Source organism: Crocodylus siamensis, chromosome 2 (assembly GCF_052110815.1).
Source record: "Crocodylus siamensis isolate JL-2025a chromosome 2, ASM5211081v1, whole genome shotgun sequence".
Lineage (NCBI taxonomy): Eukaryota > Metazoa > Chordata > Crocodylia > Crocodylidae > Crocodylus > Crocodylus siamensis.
In genome coordinates, this window is record NC_143396.1 from 204,237,847 (window position 1) to 204,253,367 (window position 15,521).

The window sequence follows — 15,521 nt, forward strand, 5'->3', positions numbered from 1 at the left end:
TTAATTAAAAAAAAAAGTATCTCAATATACCATATAAAGACAAGACAAAGGAAAGGAGAAAGAAAAGGAGAAAGAGAGGAGAGGACAAAGGAGAGGGGAGGAAAAGAGAAAGAAATAATTTGTAATGTTTTGAACTAGCTATTATTTTCAGATGCAAGATGTCAAACAAACAGATGCAACTCTAACACATGAAAACAACATATAAAATGAAATTCCTAATTTTGCAAATGGAGCATTTTGCTGGTGATTCACTCAAATAGATAATGTTCATTTTATTTGTACTCACCCAGCTACACATGATCCCAACACAATCAACTATTCTGCAAGGAATGATTAAAAGCAAATCAAAATAAACATTTTTAGATACACAGTTAACGGTTATTGAAGGCCTGATCCAATGTCCATTACTTTGGATCAGGCCTAAGAATAAAACAAGTAAGAGGCTTTGCTAGTGCAATAAGCCATTTTTAGCAATAAACAGCTATCAAGGCTACCAAATGAAAACAATTTATTCCACAGCTGAAGAAATATAGAAAAAAATCTTTTAAATAAGCTTAATGAATTGTGCTACAAAAATAGCATGGCAGCCTGAAGGCATTGTTTATTCACACAGTGAAGTTGTAGTCCAAGTTTGCCTTTTCCTAAACCTTACAGAAATCCTCAGTTCTGACCTGTGAAAGCTACCTGTAGGTCTGAACAAAATCTTCATTTTTTTCCATTCTTTTTTCTACATCATGACAACAGTCAAAGGCATAAGGTGCCTATTGGAACTGTAGCTAGGGGAAAAAGAGGTCATCAAGGAACCTTTCCTTTCCCTGTAAAGATAGCAGGGTTCTTACCTAAAGCAGTGTCACGTTAGGACTACTTTCCCCTCTAGCATATGATGATGGTTCCCAAGGGAGCATGGTCAGGCCATGATTCCTAAAAGTTAGGACTATGCTCAGATGTAACCTTTTTATTAAATTGAGGAAGATCAATTAACTATTCTGTGATACAACAAGATACACAAAGCAAAAAGCAGTATTTATATATGCAGAGAGAACAAAAATGCTATAGAGTGACACAATCTTTTCTTGAAAATATGCTGTTATATTTCATACACATCTGAATTTGGGATATCTTAATGCATGAATTAAAGCAATCCTCCCTCATGTAACCATACCCTGGGTAACTATAACTCCTTTTTTAAGCCAAAACATCTGGTTAATCTCTTGCTTAACCCCCATCAATGAATGCAGTGCATCACTTCCCTCCTCATTCAAAATCCTGAGTTTCCAAAAGTTTTAGATTTCCTGAAATATTTAGAATAAATAGGCTCATATGTTTCACCTTTCATTTGAAATACATTTCTGTTGAAAAATGCCCAGCTTTTTTAGCTAATGAAACACAACAGAGAGTAGACCGTCTTTGCCAGCAAAAATTTAAGTTTCTGAGTCATTTTATCTTTTGGACAGTAGTGGTAGCAAAAGATAAAAACCTCTCTGTACACCAAACTCCCCTGAAAAATCAAAGAAGTCTGAAATAAGTAAGATATGCACTTAAACTTTATCTATGCTCTAAACACCGAATTTGTAAAATGGCATCTTGGGTTTACATTTTTTTGGTTAAGTACATACAAGTCAAATAAGCTGGTTTTTTTAAAAAGCAAAAAAAGAAAGCAAGCAGGAGATTTTTTTCAGGCTGTTAGCTCTACTAACTTAACCTGGAATCTCCTCTCAAAATGGGTTCTTCTGGCTTAGACATCACCAGCAGTAAAGTCACAGTGTATTTAAAGGTTCTCTGCATCACTCATCGCCATAGTATCTGAGGGCCTCAAAATGCTGCTGTAAGGTAGGAAAGAATTATTATCACCATTTTGGAGACAGAGAAATGAAGGCGCAGAGAAAGGTTAAACTACTTGTCAACATTTCCACAGGGAGTCTAAGGCAGAGTCAGGTTTAAACCCTTCTGTCTCACACTTCCTCTTTGGAAGTTAAGAAGGAGTAAAAAAATCTCTCTCCAACAGTTAAGAATTCAGTTGATGATGTGCGAGCCAGAATTGAATCCAGCTCACTCTTCCATGGTTGTATAAGCACTTTAATATTAGTGGTAAAAATAGGAAAAACTTATCTTACTTATTAAAGTGTATGATTTAGGATACCCAAGGAAAGTAAAATAGCTTTTGTATGGTCTTTTTACAGACTACCTTGATGTACACAGATACGCCTTTAGAATACAGTATCATTATTGTTTGTTCTTATTTTACTTCATTTATTCTTTCAATACATATACGCAAAACTATAATGGCAAGAAAACAGCATCACTGCTGTAGAAAAAAAGAAAATATATTACAGGACAGTTTTAGAAGTTGCTTCTCAACATTTCCAAAAGGAGCAAATTCCTTTTCAGGTTTTTAATACATCTGGCCAACCAAAGCCATGGGCTGCTCTGTGATGTGCTGGTGCTAATGGGGCTGAACCCTGTCTATAACATCAAAACTCTGTCTGAGCTACTGGTGGCTGTCTAATACACTGTTGTCTCTTGCGGACTCTACACAGGCTTGGAAGAGTTCTGACCATTGGAGTCTTATTGCACAGGGCTACCACCAGGGAACTTCTGCAAGAGAAACACACCACCTTCTGTGGAGCCTAAGCCATTAGGATCAACGATAGGACAGAAACTGCACATGCGCCCTTGAAGCATATAGCCTTCAAGCACCAAAAGGCATGGAGCAAAGAATTCAGGCATTTGCAGCGCGATTTCAGTTCCATGCAGAACTATAGAACTCTCTCCTAAATATGCCTTCTGCTAATCTGACTGCTGCTTTTCCAGACCCAGCAGCAAAGAAAGAAGTGAGGAAGGCTCTAGGTTGACCACTTGATCCTGTTGCTGTTGGTGGCTAGATAGGAGAGAATATAAGTTTGGTCCTAAAGAATTTAGTGTGCATGCATGTAGAAGGATTTATGTGCAGCTTCCAGGTATCAGGAGGGACAAGAGTTGCAGCTGAGGGAACTGTTCTGCGTGAAGCAGCGTTTAAGTAAGAAGACAGTTGTTTCTTAAATGTGTGGCATGGGCAATTCTGAGCTGGAAAGATGCAAGAAGGGTTTGAACAGCTATAATCTGAGAAAGGGAAATACTAAAATAGGATCAAGTGCAAGGGGAATAAAGACATTTGTAAGCTGGTGGTATATGCATGCAAATGAGGGGAATCTAGGATAAGAGCTATATTTTTTGGCTAGGGACAGACATTCAAAAAGCCTGAGCCTGATTTGATTCAATCTTTGCAGGTTAGTCTAACCTGGCTAAGCTAAATCAGTTTTGTAATTAGACAGACATCCCAGAAATGCAGACATATGCCTTCAGTGGCTCAGGCTAGAAGCCGGAGGCACACTAGAGCAGCCCTCCCTTCCTTCCACAGTACTGAGCTGAGGGGGAGCATGGCCAGGCCCTGACAAGATGTGTGGATTAGTCCAGCAGGGAATTGATAACAATTTTTATCACCTCTAACTCAGTGTTTATCGTCCCATTAAGAAAACAACTGAGGGACATTACCAGCTACCAGTTGATTCAGCACCGACTGTAGCCAGTGTGTGGTCTGCTAGCTAATACACAGACACCTCCTCAGCAAGGCCAAGGGAAGTGGGGAATTCATGCTTAGAAAGGAGTGGTGAGGAGGGAGCAGCCCACAGTCTGTGCCAGAGCAGCAGCCAGGGAGCAGAGAGCATGCCAGGATGCTGGAGGAGTCTGGCTTATCTTAAAGCAGCAAGGGGGCAGGGACAGACATTGCATAAACTGTTTTGAGCCAAATCAGTTAAGTCTGATACTACATTCAAGCAGGTTTATCTCAAACCAGTTTCAGCCATTTTCAAACTGGTTTATGTGCACTGAACATCTGTCCTGTTACAGGTTTAAACCAGTTTCTGATCACTTAAACCGGTTTATGTGTAATGTCTGTCCCTAGCCCTAGAGAAGAGTTTGGGATGAAGAAAATACAGTGAAAAAGTCATATATTAATAAATATTCTAATCTCACCTTGCTTGGAAAATTTCACTGATTTCCTTCTTGATTCTCCTCTGACCTGTCCTATATCACCCTGTGGTTTTCCAAACCACAGCATCTCTATATTTTACTTAGAAAAAGGAAATCAACCTAAAAGGAAAGGGCTGAAGATTGCAACCTGTATCTTCATTGATGACTCTTTTAAATGCCACCAGTAGACTATCAGTATAGTTGACCATGTGCTACTGAGGTGTCAGTATGGAATCAGAGCTGGTAAGTTCTTTATTGCTTTTCCAGCTGATACTGGCTTTTCACAAATGCAGTTCAAGAAGCTCTCCCAAAACTTAATTTAACCCTCCATAGAAACTGTGTGATAACACATGACAGTTTTCTTGGTTTCTCAGTTAAAGTTTACTAGTCCACACATAATCCAGTACAGGTTTCTCTTGCTTTATGCGGGTTCTGTATATGCAAATTCGCTCTTATGAGATGACCCTTTTATACCAAAAAATTTTTATGTGCAAGGTAAATTCAGTTTTATGTGAATGGTGTGGTGGAAGCCCACAATCAGCTGCTTTATGAGGTGTATTGTGAGAGTGACGTTCACCAAATATAGTCTTGTGTGGATCTGTGCTCCTCTCTCGCTGTCTGCAATGTGTTTCTGTAGTTGCCATCTCCATTATGATAGTGCCCTGTACTTGTGTGTACTGTCTGCTGTTGATGAGTACCAAAGTTGTCTTGTAAATGTGGTAGAAATGAGTTTGGGGGTCAGTACAATTGAAGTCTTGGAACGTACCCCTATTTGTTACATTGTAAAGTGAGTTCCCTTTATGTAAATGTGAGTTATGCACCGTTTTCCAGGAACACATGTACAGCATAAAGCAAGAGAAACCTGTATAGATGTTGTCTGGCATTCATAGATGTTTGGCTCGGAAGGGAACTCAGTAGATCATCGCGTTCGACCCCCTGCCCCAGGTAGTTTTATGTATAATTTCATTACACATTCATTGGCTAGGATTTTCAAAGGACTGCAAGAGAGTCAGACCTTAATCTAACCTCAAGTCAATGGAAACTGTCTTCCGAACTCCATGAGGCTCCATTAAAATGACATCCATAATCACGACTGGATTCTTCACTCCCTATGTAATGCTCACATTACGATACCATCTACACACTTCACTACATATAAGCTGGGAGGTAGGAAAGCTTTATCCTCAATTTACAGATGAAGAAGTAGCAAACAGAGAGATCAACTGACTTTTCACAGTCACAGAAGTAGTCTCTAAAGTCACTGGCTGGCACACTCACCTCTAAGCCATCCTTCCCCTCCTTCCAGTAAGAACTGCACAATCTACCCTTGAACTTACCAGTAAATATTTTTTTCAAACACTGTTTTATCTCATCAGAAATACAAGCAGTATAATATCAGGTGTGGGGGGGGAAGCTTTGAGCTCAGTCTATATAATCATATCAAATTTATCTTGTCACAGAATATCCCCTTTAGTTAAATCCAGTACTGACATGCATAAGTACTTTAAAAACTTACCTTTAAAATGCCTTAATACTCTTCACGAAACAACTTCTCCCCTGCTCTTCTGAAAGCAATCCTACATTAGGACAGAACTTTATCTATTTTAACCTTCTGTTTTGTTGCAAGTCATATTTATGCAGGGTAGTCTTCCTCCCCTCCCCTCCACCCCCCACTTGTCATTCTAAGGAGACATCTCAAATTCTTAGACTCATTGTCTAGGCAAAGAATTCAGTGCAGGCTAGTTTACAGTACACCTAATGACATGTAACAGTTTCAACAAGCTGGAAGGTTACACTCCTCCCTGTTTGCTTCCACCAGACAGTGAAGTTTTTATTTTGCTCTACAGAGGCACATTTAGTTTTCTGTGTATTGTAGCTCAGAACAGTATTTTGCCAGCAGCGTAATTTAAGCTATCTGTTCATAATTGTCAGTGAGCATCAGGTGTAAGCAAGGAGAATCAAATAAGCAATTTTCTGTCATTCTGGTGGCTTTTCAATTAAATTCATTACTAATACAAGACGAAGAAAGAATAATACACTGCTGTGTGTTAAAAACTTACATGGATGGAAAAGATAACTTAGCGGAAAGAAGAGGAATGATCCAGTGGAGCAGGCATTAGACTTTGGCTTTGAAGAGCTGGGCTCAGTTCCCGCTTTGCCTGAACTTAAATCTGTTTTTTATCTGTAAAATGGGGATAACGGTAGTTTTCGACCTCAAAGTGGTATTATAAAGAGAAAAACATTAAAGCTGGATGCTCATGTTAGTGTGGTAAAAGGGTCCATGAAAGTACCAAAGATAGCTAACCAGAGATTTAAGTCAATGTAGTTCCCTGTCATCTCTACCCATCCAGGTAAATAATGACTATAAATAAAAAAATATTACCAGCTGAAAGCTGTCCAGTGACATCTTTGACATCTATGTCTGTGGTCTCAAAAAAATCCAGTAAGAATTGAGCAGGTCCACAAATCAAATTCTTGCACCATAAGTATAGGTGGTTCTTCCACTTTGAAATCAGACAGATTACTGCATTCTCTCACATACCCTACCTTTTACCCCCCAAAAATGGTTCACCCCCTAAAATTGGGGTGTAGGACTTTAAGCAAGAAAGCTGATTTTTTTGCCTGGAATAGAAGCACCTCACTTTGGTTCCTGCTCCAAACCAACTGCCTGGCAGCAGTAGTGACATTTCTATTCAGGCAGCTGAGGGACTCAGTTGACCTAATGACTGATTGTTCTTTACTCCACAGGCATAATAATTGTCTGTCCTTTTTAATGGTCTTGATAACCCAGTAATCAAGCTAACTTTTCTTCTGGCAATTTTCCTGCTTGTTACTCCCAGTCTCTCTCCCCCTAGTTCACAGCCTTGCCAACTTTTTATCTCTTCAAAATCACAGATCTAGCAATGGACCCCCATCTTCAGCAATTGGGGTTACAGCTTTTGTTTGAGTAGGAGAGGGGAACCGAGCAAGCTAAAGATTAGGCTCTGACCCTGCTCTATACAGCTCTGTCGAAAAATTGTTTTGCCTTCATTCTGCCTTCCCCAAAACAAGATACTTGTCTTATTTAGGGGCATACAGTATGCAAGAAAATATGGTAAAATGGCACCACAGGAAATCCTTCTCAGTAGCTTTCTATGCACTATTTGCTTTGTGTAGCAGAAGACTTCAGTATGCAAAGTGAGGAAGCCAGCACCTTGCACTGCATTTGCACTCAGTTACAAAAAGCAAGACTTAAAAAACATCTGAGACAAACGAAACATTTCCACAAGTGATATACTTCCTGAACAAAGAGTCTGATTCATAGATTGTAGAGTCAGAAGGGATCCCGAAGGATCATCATGTCTGACCCCCTGCCCCAGGCAGGACAAGGACCAAGGTCAGACGACCCCAGCCAGATGCCTATCTAGCCTCCTCTTGAAGACCTCCAAGTTAGGTGATAGCACCACCCCTCTTGGCAACCCATTCTAGATTCTGGTCACCCTTACTGTGAAAAATTTCTTCCTAATATCTAACCTGAATCTACTGTCCACTAGTTTGTACCTATTACTCCTAGTTACTCCTAGGGGTGTCCTGGTAAATAGCGGATCTCCAACTCTCTGTTGTCCTCCCTTGATAAACCTAAAGGGTGCTACAAGGTCTGCCCTCAGATGTCTCTTGTGAAGGCTGAAGAGAACTGGGCACAAAGGTCTCTTCAGTCTTACATGAGGAGGTGCAGAAGACTGGTCTGGTGAGCAGCAGCACAGAGCCACTGTGTAGCCACTGTTGTAGTGCTTTGGCTGGTCTGTCTGGGGCAAGAACAGAAATTCAATTTGCAGGTAATCTTAGCTCAGCCAGGGCTACTGGGAAGAGAAGAAAAACTGGATTTGTGCTATAATCCAGCCGCCCCCATGCTTTGCACAGTCAGCCTAGTTGTGTTGTTTGGGGACACTGTATCTTGACCCTGTTACAGGAGTTTATTTCACAATACTATATTCCGCCTTTATGTTAGTGGACTGAATTTCTCCCTGTACAAGATAAAAAGCAGTACGCTGACTAGATGGATGCAGCTGAATCCAGTAAAGGTTCACATCATACATAATAGTAGCTTCAGTCACTGGTAGCAGGGGCAGAAAATATCTTAGAAACAAGTAGCCAGAGCTTTCATCACAGGAATTTGAGCCTGCAACACTACACAAGGCACACTGGCTTTCACACAGGGGCATCAGCTGCAACTGCAGACAATCCCCTGCTGTCTTAGAAAGAAGGTAATGGTATTGGATAGCAGCCATTCTGGAAAGGGAGAAGACTGAGGATCAAAAGCCAGAACAGAACTCATGAGTACCTGGCAAGGGGCTGTGCTGGATCTCCCTGCTAGTTCTAATCACCTCAAGAAGTGAATGGAAAAGAATAAAACTGTTCTGGCCCTGCAACAGAACTTGAATATAGTGTCTGGAGCACCGACTGACTCATTTTGAAATAAGAATAAGATCTCTATTTAGGGTTCATTAAAGGATGTTGAAAATGAAATAACTTTTAAAGGATCAAGTGGTTTATAACTAAGTTGCACCCAGAGGCCACGTCCACACAAGTATGAACGTTTGCTTCCCCAAGAACAACCAGCAGCAGCACACTGTGCTGCCACTACTTGTCCCCAGGGAACATCTGTGCCATGTGCCTTGTGCAGGTTACCCCGGGGGGGAGAGGAGGCACTGTGCTGGCCCCAGCAGCCTTACCTGGGGTCCTAGGAGCCTTCTAGGGCTACAGCAGCAGTAAACTTGCTGCTAGGACCTTGGCCTGCAGCCAGAGCATGGCCCCAGATGGCCAGGCTCCAGTTATAAGTGGCACACGCTGCCCCCCACATGCGCCACACTGCTTTTTTGGGGGCAAGTTTTCTTTGCCCCCTGGATATCCAGGGTTAACTCCCTTCCCTGCTCCCGTGCTGCTCCCCTGCAGTGCAGAAAATGTCTAAGGCCAGAAAGGCTGCACGCATATTTGTGGAAACAAACATGGATCTGCATGCAATCACAAATCTGCACACGGAGTTGACTAATTAGTAGGCCTGTGTGAAGCAGCTAGTATTCACTTTGGATTCGAATTCGGCTGATTCAGGAGACAGTGATTCTATTTGGCGATTTGAATCACTGTCCCGATTCAATTTGGCCAAGTCTGATTCGGAGATTAAGCTCCTGTTGAATCTCTGAATCAGCCAGGCCCATCCCCCGCCCACTCCCCCAACCCCACCCACCCCAGCTCCTGGCACAAAAAAGCCCTGAATCACCAGGTGCTGCTGGGCAAGGGGGCGATCCCTGCTGTCCGCCACTGCAGGGGGGCAATCCCCACTGCCATGCCGCATGGGGAGCTCTGCACAAGCCCTGACTCCCTCCCCACTCCCCCCAACCCCCCCACAGGTGCCTCGCCCGGGCCAGCTTCAGCCCTTTAATCAAAAAACAACCCAGACTCACCACTCCTGCTAGCAGGGGATGATCCCTGCTGCCCTGCATTGTCCCACACAATGTGGGGGGGGCTCTACATGAGCCCCCAAAGCCCCGAGTCTGCTCCAGCAGCAGTGAGTCCCGGGGCTTCTCTCAGTTTTTGTTTCTTAAAGAGCCAAAGCTGGCCCAGGTGGGGCACACATGGGGGGGATGAAGGAGAAAGGAGGGGGTCAGGGGGATCATGCAGAGCCCCCCATGTAGTGTGGGGCAGTGGGGATCGCCTCCCCACACGGCAGCACCTGGTGAACTTGGGACTTTTTTTTTTTCAAAAGCACTGGGAGCTGGGGAGGTCAGGGGCATGGTGGGGCTGGGGGCATGGGGGACCTCCATGGTCCCCTCCCTCCCTCCTCCCCTAGCTCCCCCTCCCCCACCCCTAGTACTTACCACCTTGGAGCTGGCTGCAGCTCCCTGCTGCAGCCCTCGGGGATTGCCCGAATCATCAAAGCTCTCCGAATCTTTTTAAATTCCGACCTTTAAATTGGTTCCCTGATTCGATTCGGATTCAGAGACTCAGCCACCAAATTAAGCCAAATCTTCTCCGAATTATGTATCACCCTCGTGCCCCAGCTAGCCCCTCTGCAGTACTTTGAGCTGGGTTGGAGCAGCCCCAGACTATCAGGCTGACCTTCCCAGGCTCCCTGCCAGCTGGGGCTGCTCTGGACAGACTCAACGTGCTGCAATCCCACATGCATGTGCAAACACAGTGCTCATGAGTAATAAACTCTGTCATGAACCATGCCAGAATTTATTGTGTCGCATTACTTGCACGTGTAGACGCCCCTAACGAGTACAAACATATGATATGTACATACAGTTAAACTGCCCACATTTGAAAGGCTGAATTATTAAAAACAAAAATGCTAGCGTTCTTATCCCAATATTTATGGTTTTCCCCATGCAGAAGATCTTAGATGAAAGTACAGTGTAAACTGTAAGTTTGGAATTATCTTTGATTTATGTGCATGTCAATATATATTATTGATTAACATCTTCCTCGGAATGCAAGAGACAATCAACAACTTCTGAAATTGTTTTCCTTAATGTCAGGAAATTGCTATCAATGGTAAAGTCTGCTAGATAGTGGAATAGTCTCCCAAGGGAAATAACAGAAGCTTCCCCATTTTGAGACACTTAAAACTAAACTGAACAAAGGACTAGGGAAAATATAGCGAACAATCAGATGTTGTAGGGTGAACTTCACGTGATTCAAGCAGTCATCATAATGAATTTCTAAGGTGTTATGATCCTAGAATATTGTAATAATCACTCATTTAATCCTTCAACTTTCATAAAATGACATAGATCATAGAAACTGTTAACATTAACTTCTGATTTTGTTGCCATATGATATAAATTGTCATGAAGAACCTTTATAGAACCATACATTCTACAAGATACTATATGTCGCTATTAACTGCATCACCTTGAAGACACATATCTGTAACCTTAATTGTCTTTTCAAACTATAAAAAATAACAAGATAAAACAAGCTCACAGAGATGCAGCAAGCATGATTATATTTGTGTAAGGAAATTCAATTTTTCTAGTTATTTTATTATCCTTATAAACTATACCGCAACCAATTTAGCCCAGGGTTTCTGGAGCTCTCCCAGATTAGCTTAGAGCATACTCTACATGTTAAAAGGAGAGGAAAGGGAAAGGCAGGGGAACCACCATCTGAAACTCATTAATCAATTAGAATTTTTAAGGGCTTACATCAAAATGTGATCTACACTGATAAAGTAAACTTTAATCACAAGAAGTCTTTGTCCCTTATGTTATGAATATATTTGATATAAAATGTGTGCTGTACTTAAAACACAGTGTATCTGGAACCTGGCAAAGGACTGTATATTGATACTCTGGACCTATAAGTGTCTTGGTTTGAAGCCAGCATCAAATGAAATTAACCAAGAAAAAATAAAAGCCTCTTTTAAGGTGGTTCCTGGAAGGCTAGGAGCTTCCAAGACTGTTCCTATCAAAGGAAAGTTTGCTGTCTTGATGCATGTTTGTTCCACCAAAAGGAAAGCAGGCATGTTATTTGCATCTCTCTCACCCGCACAAACAAAAACTTGAGAAATGTTCTATATTTTCTTGGACATAATGTGATAAATAACACATTTTCTGATTCATGACCCAGTCAAGAAAGTTAGGCTTCTTTCTTTTCTTACTTTTGCCTGCAAAAAGACAGCAGGATCCGGGGGGAGGGGTTCCTACTTGCCTAAGCAAAATGAATATTAAAACATTCTATAAAAAAAAAAACCAATGAAAATATCAATCTCCCTTATCTAAAGAAATTATCAAATGTATGTAGAAACAGGAAATGGACTCTTAATGAGTACAGCTACCTTTATATTTCTAAAGAAGAATAGGCATGTTTATATAGGGCAATGCCACAGGTTTATTGCTAATAAATCACCACATCCTAGAATTTTGTATTCATTTGGTGAAAACTTCCATTCTGTAATTCTATCCGGTTTTATCCTGCCTCCTTTGAAACCAATGGCCAGCCTTTAATTGACTCTAGGGGGAATAGGATAGGTGCCTGAATGTTAAGCCTGTCTCCATCCTGACCAAGTTGCAATGATGAGCCTATAGATAGAGCTTTAAGGCACAAATCTCACCAAAAGTAGCCAGGGACAACACTTGCTGTCTCACCTCCTTGCTCCAGGCTTGGTGGAGGTTTTAACCAGGGTACCACAGTGTATTTCTGATCAGATGGCCTATTGGACCATATGAAGTGAATTTAGGAATGTCAGCTAGTTTCCTATTCAATCACAATCCACAACGCAAAACCATTACACTTGGCACCCTCTCCGCTCAGCAGTGAAGAAACAACCCAAGGTTTAATGTGCATAGAGATGGAAAGACAGGCATCTTTTTTCATTTCAAAGACATGTTGCAAGCACTCTGCTAGAGCTGCATTAGAGGAAGCCTGCAATGCGTCTCTCCGTGACCAGCAAAGGCCTTCACCTTTCTTGGTTGAGCCAGCCAAGGCTACCAGATGCCCCTCCTCCCCCAAAGCTGCTGCAGGAAGAGGAAAGCAAGTCTGAAGAAGTGATCTTTTCTAAAACCACCATAAAGCAAAGAATCCAAGCATCGAGTCAAAGCCTCCCCTTCTCTGCCTGACAAGGCAAGCAGCAGCCTGAAAGAGCTGTTCTGGGGTTGAAGCTAATGTTTCAACCAGGGTACCTTGGAGAAGTGACTTCTGCCCTCACTGGAGTGGCTTGGCTCTGCCTAAACTTAGCAGCCTGCCCCAGCAAAACACTTGTTCCTGCACTGGATGCAGTTGATCATATTTCCAGTGCACAATGTTGCCATCTCTACACAGCCACCATGTCCCCCTTCCCTTGCAGCACCAGTGCCCAAAAGCCAATAGAGCACAGAGGGAGCCCTGGACACCTAAGCAGGCAGAAAGGATGTGCTGAAAGTAGAGGAGACATTCATGCAACTGAAGCAGAAGATGACAAGCCTACCAGGGTCCATATGCCTGGGTGGCTGTCAGACACTCACCACTAGTGCTCTCATCTATACTATCCTGGGTGCTCTCTTCAGGGCCCATGCACATAAGGCATGGGCTGATATCAGGCTCTGCCATGAGTGTGTAGACCACAAAGTGCTGCCCATTAGAGGCGAGACAATGCAAACATTCATCAATCCGAGGGCTTAGCACAAACTATGCACGCTAAGAAACCGGCCCCTGGCAAATCCCCCAGCTGGACATAATGATCCTCTAATCACTAACGCTGCTCTTCCTCTCCCTCCCATCCCATCCCTCCCCAATTGCCTAAGTGACAGTGCCAAGCCTGGGACCAGCATGCAGATGGGAGACAGATCTGACTGCGGCACTAGGTTGCTTTCCCTGCCGGGTGTCTGAATCGCAATCCCTTTGGAGGTAGGATTTCTTGCCATCTCAGGCTACGAGAAAGAAAACAAAAGCTCCCCCACTTTGACGTTTTGCTCTTGGAATTAAAAGGCTGCAGTGAAACAAACCCACCCCCCAGCCCCAACTTGCAAGCAGCCCGGGCTCTGCAGATGCAGCCAGATGCCTGCAGCTGTGAGCAGAGAACCCTCGCTCCCCCCTTGTAGCCCTTTCAAATGGCCAGCATTCCTCACCCCAAGCCTCCTGGAGCTCTTGCTGGGAAGAAATCTCACTCACTTTCTCCTTGCAGAGCCACAAAGCCTCTCTCCTCCTGCAGCCCGTCCTGCTCTCCCAACCTGAGCAGACCAGCAGCAGCACTGCCACTCTTCATACTTCTGATCGCTCCACTTGGTGCTCTCTTTGGGAAAGCAATTTTTTTTTTCCAGAAACAGATTTCCTACATTTCATCAGTCCACATAGACTGAACGGAAGTTAAATGCTTACTTTTTCTGGGGGACGGCAAACGTAATTGACACTGGTTTACCCTTGAAACGCTGGGATATTATATTACAAACCCTTGGCAGGCACTTGGTGCCTGGGCTCCTTCTTTTATTATTATTATGATTCCCCTTCCAAGTGGCTGATTGTGAAAAAGGTTACGTTTAAACTCCCCCACCCCCCTCCAAAAAAGAAAGAAAAAAACCGTGCTGGCTAGGAGTGCTTCTTAGCACTTCATAACACCATTTTTATTGCAAAATCTCTGAGTTTTCTGGCTAAGGTGACATAATTTCAGCTTTAGATCTTGTGAAGCCCTGTGTCTTTTAGGAAAAAAAACTTTCATTTGCTTCCCCCCCCCCATAAGGATCTCACACAACTCTAAAATCTAAACTCTAAAATTTCAAATCAAAACAAACTTTTCATATAAAATGACTGCTCTTAAAATTGCACTTTAAACAAGTTGGACTTGACTGAGCTGGGATGAAGTTAGGGGTTTGTCTGGGGGTGGCTTTTGGGGGGTGTTTAATTTATAAACCTGCTCACCTCACTTAGTTCTATTAGTGTATTTTCAATGTTATAGTAAACGACAGAGATAATGTTCCCCAACTGTTGTTTATTAGCTCATTTATTCTATATGCCGAGAAGCCCTTTCATGAATTCAATAGGGGGAAACAGATGTTCAAACTTCTGCTTCTCCCAGCTTATGTAGATTGTCTTGCTGAGTTTCCTAATGGCATCATGTTATCACTTTCCATAAGAGAGCTCCAGACAAATAGCTCCCTTTTTTGTTTCTTTTACAATATAGATCCATTTAGCTCAATAGCTGTAGTCAGTGCACATTTATGTACCACTATATTAAAAACGAGTATCTGAGCTAGCTGGAAAGAAGAAAAGCAGTTTGTACTGACCCATACTGATCTGCTGGGAAATCTGATGTATATAATTAATGTGGAGTTATTTCTCAAAAATAACACTGCAAGCATATTCCTGTACTCTAATTGGCTAATGGCTATTTTTAGCAGATCAACCTGCACACATTTTATGCAAACTATTGCATCCAGTTTGGCTGCTCTAAGTCTCTGCTCTGATTGACTACTAAGCTGTGCTGAGTGCTCCTTAAATCAAAGCTGTTCATCAACAAGGGGAAGTGTATAACTATGACGACCCTGGCTGCACCATTAGAGTATGCTTGCATTATTAATTTAACTCTTGATGCTTTGGCTTAGCAAGCACAGGGCAAAAATTGGGGTGTATATTGTCCAAAAGTGGTGCTCAGGAATGAAGCGGTGGTAGTTCCAAGATACTACACAGCCCTCTGAACTTCTGGGTTATATACCCAAGAAGAGAATTGTTCTGCAGACTAGCAGAACACATTCTGTATTAAAATTAATATCTGAAGACAGGCAAAGTCCAGTTAGTTTTTTTGCAGGAGTTTTTTCTGATGTTGATAAACAGTCCTTTTAAAGATAACAAGCAACAATGTATAATCCATGCTATCTCAATAAAAATCATTTTGACTTAAGGACAATTCTGCCAAGCTGTTCTTGCGTGTTACGGATTTCCTGGTATTTGGGGAGAAAAGTTAAAAAACTTCATATGGAAACAATGCTGTGTCTCTAAAAATATCTCCAAAGGATCCATGCATTTGATAGAAATTAGACTTTTTCCTATAGTATTAAGAG

The 15,521-nt window shown here is 42.3% G+C and overlaps 1 protein-coding gene across 2 annotated transcripts in view; it reads right to left on the reverse strand.

Moving 5' to 3' along the window:
- GAS2 (growth arrest specific 2) overlaps window positions 1-13,850 on the reverse strand; it is a 172,026-nt gene extending 158,176 nt beyond the window's left edge. Inside the window, exon 1 of one of the 2 annotated variants that reach the window (XM_090032841.1) lies at window positions 13,639-13,850. The gene's annotated coding sequence lies outside the window, so the exon portion shown is untranslated. Of the gene's footprint in view, window positions 1-13,595 lie in introns of both variants that reach the window. The other variant, XM_090032840.1, reaches the window with a different exon arrangement.
- Window positions 13,851-15,521: the final 1,671 nt, after the last annotated feature.